Here is a 7,580-nt window from a genome sequence, read left to right as displayed (position 1 = left end):
TTCCCCATGTTAATTTTAAGCCATATTTCCCCAGTCCTGATTCATATATTTGTAGTTTAAAATTTTATACTTCCATTGGTTAGCTTTTTTTCTGTTATAAAATGAACCTAATTCAGTTTACTGTTTTAACCATTTGAAGTTCAGTAGCGTTAGTACATTTACATTGTTTTGCCACCATCACCACCATCTATTCACAGAACTTTTTTCATCTTCCCCAACTGTAATTCTGTATCCATTAAACAGTATTTCCCCATTCCCGCTCCCTCAACCCCTGCAAATCACCATTCTACTTTCTGTCTTCTCTGAATTTGACTACTTTAGTTGCCTTATATCAGTGCAATCATGCAATATTTGTTCTTTTGTGATAGGCTTATTTCACTGAGCATAGTGTCCTCAAGGATCATCCATCTTGGGGCCTGTGTGAGAATTTCTTCCATTTTAAGGCTGAATAGTATTCCATTGTATTGTTGACTGGCAAAAATAACTCTCTAAATAATCCACAAAATAAAAGGTTTATTCGGGAAAAAGAAGAACAAAAAGAAAACCACTACTACAGTGCGAGAACGCACACCTGGGACACAGGCTCCAACCTCCAACCGGCCTCCCTCTTAGAGAGAAAGTACTCTCTTTCAAGATGGCTGTTCCCGTTTATTAACCTCCCACCCCCGGAAGCTACCACAAAGTTCAACAGGAAGTCAGGATTACAGAGTTGACAAGGGGCCCAGCTCCACCCACAGTCCTCCCAGCTCAATGGTCAAGCATCACAAAATGCCAGTTCACTTTTATCAGTATGTATGTATATACTTCATGTTGTTTATCCATTCATCCATTCATGAATACTTGGGTTGCTTCCACCTTTTGGCAATTATGGGTATTGCAGATATCTGTTTGAGGCCCTCTTTTCAATTCTTTTTGGTATATACCCAGAGGTGGAATTGCTGGATCATACGGTATTTTTAATTTTTTGAGGAATCATCTTATTGTTTTCCACAGTGGCTACACCCTTTTACATTCCCAACAACAGTGCACAAAGGTTCCTGTTTCTCCACATCCCTGTCAACGTGTGTTATTTTCCTGGTTTTTGTTTTGATAATAGTTATCCTAAATGGGTATGAAGTGGTATTCTCTGTAGCTTTGATTTATTATTTCCCATGATGGCTAATGATGTTGAGTATCTTTTCATGTCCTTATTTGCTATTTGTTAATGGCAAATATCTTCCTTGGAGAAATGTCATTTCAATTGATTTGTTAATTTTATAATTGGGTAATTTTTTGTTGTTGACTTTTAGGAGTTCTTTATATATTCTAGATATGAATCCCTTGTCAGATATGTGGTTTGCAAATATTCTCTCCAATTGTGAGGTTGCCTTTTTATTCAGTTGATAGTTTCCTTTGATGCACAAAAGTTTTTAATTTTTATGAGGTCCAACTTGTCTGTTTTGTTGTTTGTTGTGCCTTTGGTGTCATATCAAAAAAGTTATTGCCAAATCCAGTGTTGGGAAGTTTTGGCGTATTTTCTTCTTAGAGTTTTATAGTTTTAGCTCCTGCCTTTACATATTTGATCCATTTTGAGTTAATTTTTGTATATGGTGTTAGTTAAGGGTTTAACTTCATTCTTTTGCATGTGGATATCCATCCAGTTTTCTCATCACCATTTGTTGTAAAGACTGTCCTTTTCCCATTGGCCTTACCACCATTATCCAAACTCATTTGACCTGATATGCGAGGCTTTATTTCTGGGTTCTCTGGGCTCTTCTGTTGATCTATGTCTATCTTTATGCCAGTACCACACTGTTTGCTTTGTAGCAAGTTTTGAAATTGGGAAGTGTGAGACCTCCAACTTCGTTCTTCTTTTTCAGGATTTATGGCTATTCGGGTTCTCTTGAGATTCCATATGAATTTTAGGATGGGTTTTTCTATTCAAAATTCGTGTTGGGGATTTTGATAGAGATTACACTGAATCTATAGATTGCTTTGAGTAGTATTGACATCTTAAAGTCTTCTATAATAATTCATGACGACGGGATTTCTTTCCACTTATTGATGTCTTTAACTCTGTTAGCAACACGTTGTAGTTTTCAGTGTACAAATCTTTGCCTCCTTGTTAAGTTTATTCCTAAGTATTCTTCTTCATGCTATTGTAAGTAGAATTCTTCTCTTAATTTCTTTTTTGGATTATTCATTGTTAGTAGAAAAGTAACTGAATTTTGTTTATTCATTTTGTATCTTACAACTTTGCTGAGTTTGTTTATTAGTTAACAGTTTTTTGGTACAATCTTTAGGGTATTATACATATAAGGTCATGTTACCAGTGAACAGAGGTCATTTTACTTCTTTTCCAATTTGGATGCCTTTTTTTTTTTTCTTTGTCTTGCCTTATTTGTCTGGCTAGGACTTCCAGTACTATGTTGAACAGAAATAGTGAAAGTGGGCATCCTTGTCTTGTTCTTAATCTTAGAGAAGATCCTTTCACTATCAAGTGTGATGTTACCTGTGGACTTTTCATATCTGGCCTTTAGTGTGTTGAGGAGTTTCCTTCTGTTCTTAGTTTGTTGAATGTTTTTAATGAAAGATGCTGAATTTTCTTAAAAGCTTTTTCTGTACATGCAGTGAGATAATCATTTGGGTTTTTTTCCCTTTTCATTCTGTTAGTGTGGTATATATTACATTACGTTTGTATGTTGAACCACCCTTGCATTTTAGGAATAAATCCCACTTGTTCATAACATATGATAATTTTAATATGCTGTTGAATTTGTATTGCTAATATTTTATTGCAGATTTTTACATCATATTCATCAGAGATATTGGTCTGTGGATTTCTTGTAGTATTTTTGCCTGGCTTTGGTTCAGGGTAATCTTGGTCTCATAGGATGAGTTTAGAAGTATTCTTTCTTCAATTTTTTTTGGAAGAGTTTGAGGAGGATTGGTGTTCATTCTTTGTTATGTATTTGGTAGACTTGACCAGTGAAGCCATCTGGTCCTGGGCTTTTTTTGTTGGGAGGCTTTTGATTACTGATTCAGTCTCCTTACTAGTTACAGGTTGATTCACATTTTCTATTTATTCATGATTCAGTGTTAGTAGGTTGTGTGTTTCTAGGAATTTATACATTTCATCTGGATTAGGCACTTTATTACTGTCAATTTTGTAGATCTTTTCAAAGAACCAACTCTTGCTGTTGTTGATTTTTCTGTATGGTTTTTCTGTTCTCTATTTTGTTCATTTGTGCTCTAGTCTTTAATTTCCTCCCTATTGCTAGCTTTTTTAGTTATGTTCTCTTTCTAGTTCCTTAACGTGTAAAGTTAGACTATTGATTTAAGAGCTTTGTTTTTTTGTTTTTTAATTAAAATACTGAGTTTATTTCACATGTATATTTTTGTCTCTCCACCATTTCCATTTGTCTGACTGCCATTACTACTATGCCCTATCATAATATTCCATACATACTGAAAACCAAACAAAGGGTGGAATTCCATCTTTAAAAACTCAGTAGGCATTTTGGACAGCATATTCTTGACAATGGAACCTGAACAACATTTACCAGACACAGGGAAAGTTCTCACTCTATGTTATAAAAAGGACAGCTTTAGATATCAATTGTTACAGATGAAATAAGATGAAAAATTTTAACAAACCGTTTAAACTATTTTCTTAAAGAGATTTCCTCCACTTCCAGAAGTTTTGAGTAGCCTCCTGGTTAAGTTATTTGAAAGCAGTTCTTCACATGATTGATGAACTTGGTTTTCACTTTGGGAAGAGAACCACCTCTCTCTATACTTGCTTGCATTTTTGCTTTAATGTCTTCTGCAGAACTAGGTCCTATCGGTACTTAAGGAGTTTTTTCCTGTTTTTTAAAGGATTCTTAACCTTTTGATCTTGGTGTTGATGGCTTTGAGTCTTTTCCATTCTGGTTTGATTTTTGTGCACTTTTGGCTGGAGTATCTCCTCAGACAGATTTCTTTACTGGAGCTTTTTCTTCAGCTTCCTCATCGTCAAAATCATCATCATCGTCGTCGTCATCTTTTTTCATAGTCATCTTCATTAACAGCAAGTTTTACTTTTTTCTGTGAAACCTTGCTACCACTTCCAGCGGCAGAACGCTTTCCAGATATACATAGGAACTTCACATTCTCCTCCTCTTCATCTTCTGACTCTACATCTTCCTCCACAGCTACTTAGTGCTGCCCATTAATACGTACAGGCCCTGAACCACACTTCAACTCTATCACAGGTGGTGGTATTTCAATGCCTCCAAGGGAAATTATTGGCTGTACAGACATTTTCAAAGTTGCCCGAGTTACTTTAATTGGACTGCCTTCATAATTCATTACCTGTACTTCAACAATGTACAATTCATTGCACCAGCCCCTAGACTGACTGTTCTTAAAGATAATTGGTGCTCATTTTTATCATTATCCACATTGAAGTAATAAGGTAGCCTTTAGTTCACAACTGAAAAGATGTTCTGGGGCCTCCGGGGGCTCATGTCCATTGAATCTTGCATCGGGTGGTGAAATGGCCTAACAACTCATTTCTTAGACTGTATCCCTGTCATTAAGCGACACATGACTGTATTTGTGAATTTTCTTTTTTTTCCTTCTGCTCTTGATTTCTAGTTTCATTCTTCTGTGATGAGAAAAGATACTTTGTATGATTTCAGTCTTTTTATTGAGACTTATTTGCTCTTCTGGGGACAGTGTTTATAGGGATTCAGAATGGTCCAGCGTTTGACATCCCGTCGGAGGCTGTCCTACAGTACAGCCGCTAACAAAACTAGGCTGTCCCGAACCCCTGGTAATAGAATTGTTTACCTTTTAACCAAGAGGTTGGGAAAGCACCAAAATCTGCATGTGCCATGTGCCCAGGCCGACTTTGTGGAGTTTGTGCTGTGAGATCTAAAGTTCTAAGGAGGTTGTCTAAAACGAAAAACCTATCAGCAGGGCCTATGGTAGATCCATGTGTGCTAAATGTACCCATGACAGGATCAAGCAAGTCTTTTCTTATCGAGAAGCAGAAAATCATAGTGAAAGTGTTGAAGGCACAAGAACAGAGTGAGGTAGCTAAATTAAAAACTGAAGCTTTTGGGGCCAGCCGAGTAGCACAGTTGGTTAAGAGCGTGAGCTCTGAGCAAGAGGGTCGCCAGTTCGATTCCCACATGGGCCAGTGAGCTGCTTCCCCGCAACTAATATTGAACATGGCACCTTGAGCTGAGTGGCCGCAAACTGCTGACAGGTAGTCGGATGGCGACTGGACTTGGAGCTGAGCTAGCTGCGCCCTCCACAACTAAGATTGAAGGACAACAACTTGGCTATTCCCCTTCCCCAATACCCCCAAAAAATCTTTTTAAAAAATGAAGCTTTTTTGAGTAATAAAAACAAAAGGCTTGTTTTGTTGTAAAAAAAAAAACTTGTTTTGTGGCCTAGCTTGTTGTCTATCCTGGAGAATGTACCATGTGTACTTGAGAAAAATGTGTATTCTTGCTTTTATTGGGTGGGTTGTTATATATCTGGTGGGTACAGTTGGTCTGTAATGTTCTTCTAATCCTCTAGTTCTTTATTGATCTTCTGTCTGGTAGTTCTACCATTTTTGACAGTGGAATATTTAAATGTCTTGCTATAATTGTAGTTCTGTCAGTTTCTTCAGTTTGGTCAGTGTTTGCTTCATATATTTGTAGCTCTGATTTTTTTTTTAAGATTTTATTGGGGAATCGGGGAAGGGGAACAGACAAGTTGCTGCCCTTTTGTTCTTCAGTCTAGTTGTGGAAGATGTCGCTTCACTGGCCCATGTTGGTATTATCGTTGCTCTCTTCCCAGGTGAGGCAGATCGGTCGCCGGCCATTGGACGGCCGCTCACGCCGGCTGCCAGCCACTCATGGTAGCTTTACGGCAGCCCACTGCAGCCTACGCTGTCGTCGGCAACTCAGGCAGCCCAGCTCCAGGTCGAGCTGCTGTTCACCATCTTAGCTGTAGAGGGCCCAGCGTCCCTGGCCCTAATGTGGGATCTGAGCCGGGGCCCTGCTGCTCAGAGCTGGTGTCCCAAGCCAGCTCTTAACCAACGCGCCACTCAGCCGGCCCTGTAGCTCTTATTTTTGATGGATATATTTTTATAATTCCAATGTCTCCTGGGAATATTGACCCTTTTATAAACACATAATGTCCTTTTTTAGTCTCTTATAACAGTTTGACTTAAAATTTATTTTGTCTTATATCAGTATAGCCACCCCTGCTCTCTTTTGGTTACTATTTGCATGGTATCTTTTCTGTCCTTTCACTTTCAAACTATGTGTCCTTAGCTTAAAAATGAATCTCTTCTAGACAGCATAATGTTGGATCCTGGTTTTTTTTACACATTCTACCAATCTATGTCTTTTGATTGGGGAGGTTCATCTATTTACATTTAAAATATTGTTACTGAAGGACTTCCTGTTTTTTTTGTATATCTTATAGTTTTTTATCCCTCATTTCCTCTCTTACTGTCTTCCTTTGTGTTTATTTGATTCTTTGTAGTGACATTTTTTTGATTCCCTTCTCATTTCCTTTTGTGAATATTTGCTAGATATTTTTGTGGTTACCAAGGGGATTACATATAACATCCTAAAGATACAATCAATTTAAACTGATACCAGTTTAACTTCCATCACATACAAAAAACTCTACTGTTTTATAGTTATGCCATCTCTTATGTTATCAGTGTTGCAAATTACATCTTTATATTGTGTACCATTTCATAGATGTATAGTTAATTTTTATGCTGTTGTCTTTTAAATCCTTTTAGAATAGTATATGTAATTGTGAACAAAAATTGCAATAATACTCGTATGTATATTTATTCATGTGTTTACCTTTACTGGAGAACTTTGTATTTTTATATGGATTTTAATTCTTGTCTAGCATTCTTTTATTTCAACTTGAAGGACTCCTTATAGTATTTCTTGTAGGGAAGATCTAGTATTAATATTACTTCAACTTTTGTTTCTTAGGGAAAGTCTTAATTTTTCCCTTACTTTTTGAAAGACAGGGTTTTTTTTGCCAGATATAGAATTGTGGGTTGATAGTTTTGGGGTTTTTTTCCTATTAGCACTTCAAATATATCATCCCACTGCCTGTGGCCTGCAAGGTTTCTACTGAAAAATTCACTGGTAATCTTAGGAGGATTTCTTGTACTTGATGACTTGTTTTTCTCTTGCTACTTTCAAGATTTTTTCTTCATCTCTGTCTTTTAACAGTGTGATTATAATGTGTCTTGGTGTGGGTCTCTTTGGGTTTATCCTCCTTATAGTTTTTAAAGATTATACTATTTCTATATCCATGTCTCTTCTCAAAATTGGGAAGGTTTTGGCCATTATTTCTTCAAATAAGTTTTCTTTCCCTTTCTTCTTCTGGAACTCCCACAATATGTATATTGTTTTGCTTTATATGTCCCCAAACCCCCTATTCTCTGTTTATTTTTCTTCATGATTTTTTTCTTTTTGCTCCTCACACTCAATAATTTCAAATACTCTGTCTTCAAATTTGCTGATTTTTTCTCCTTCCCCTTGTTTGAATCTGCTGTTGAACCCCTCTAGTGAATTTTTGAATTG

At 36.8% G+C, this 7,580-nt stretch overlaps 2 pseudogenes; one reads left to right on the top strand and one right to left on the bottom strand.

Annotated features, from left to right (window-relative positions):
• Window positions 1-3,652: 3,652 nt before the first annotated feature.
• Window positions 3,653-4,505, bottom strand: LOC109376618 (nucleophosmin pseudogene; annotated as a pseudogene).
• A 211-nt stretch (window positions 4,506-4,716) lies between these two features.
• LOC109376611 (60S ribosomal protein L34 pseudogene) lies at window positions 4,717-6,185 on the top strand (annotated as a pseudogene).
• Window positions 6,186-7,580: the final 1,395 nt, after the last annotated feature.

This window comes from Hipposideros armiger, unplaced genomic scaffold (genome assembly GCF_001890085.2).
Source record: "Hipposideros armiger isolate ML-2016 unplaced genomic scaffold, ASM189008v1 scaffold_1159, whole genome shotgun sequence".
Taxonomy (NCBI): Eukaryota; Metazoa; Chordata; class Mammalia; order Chiroptera; family Hipposideridae; genus Hipposideros; species Hipposideros armiger.
The sequence above is the reverse complement of the archived record's forward strand: the minus strand, read 5'-3'. Positions and strand labels throughout refer to the sequence as shown.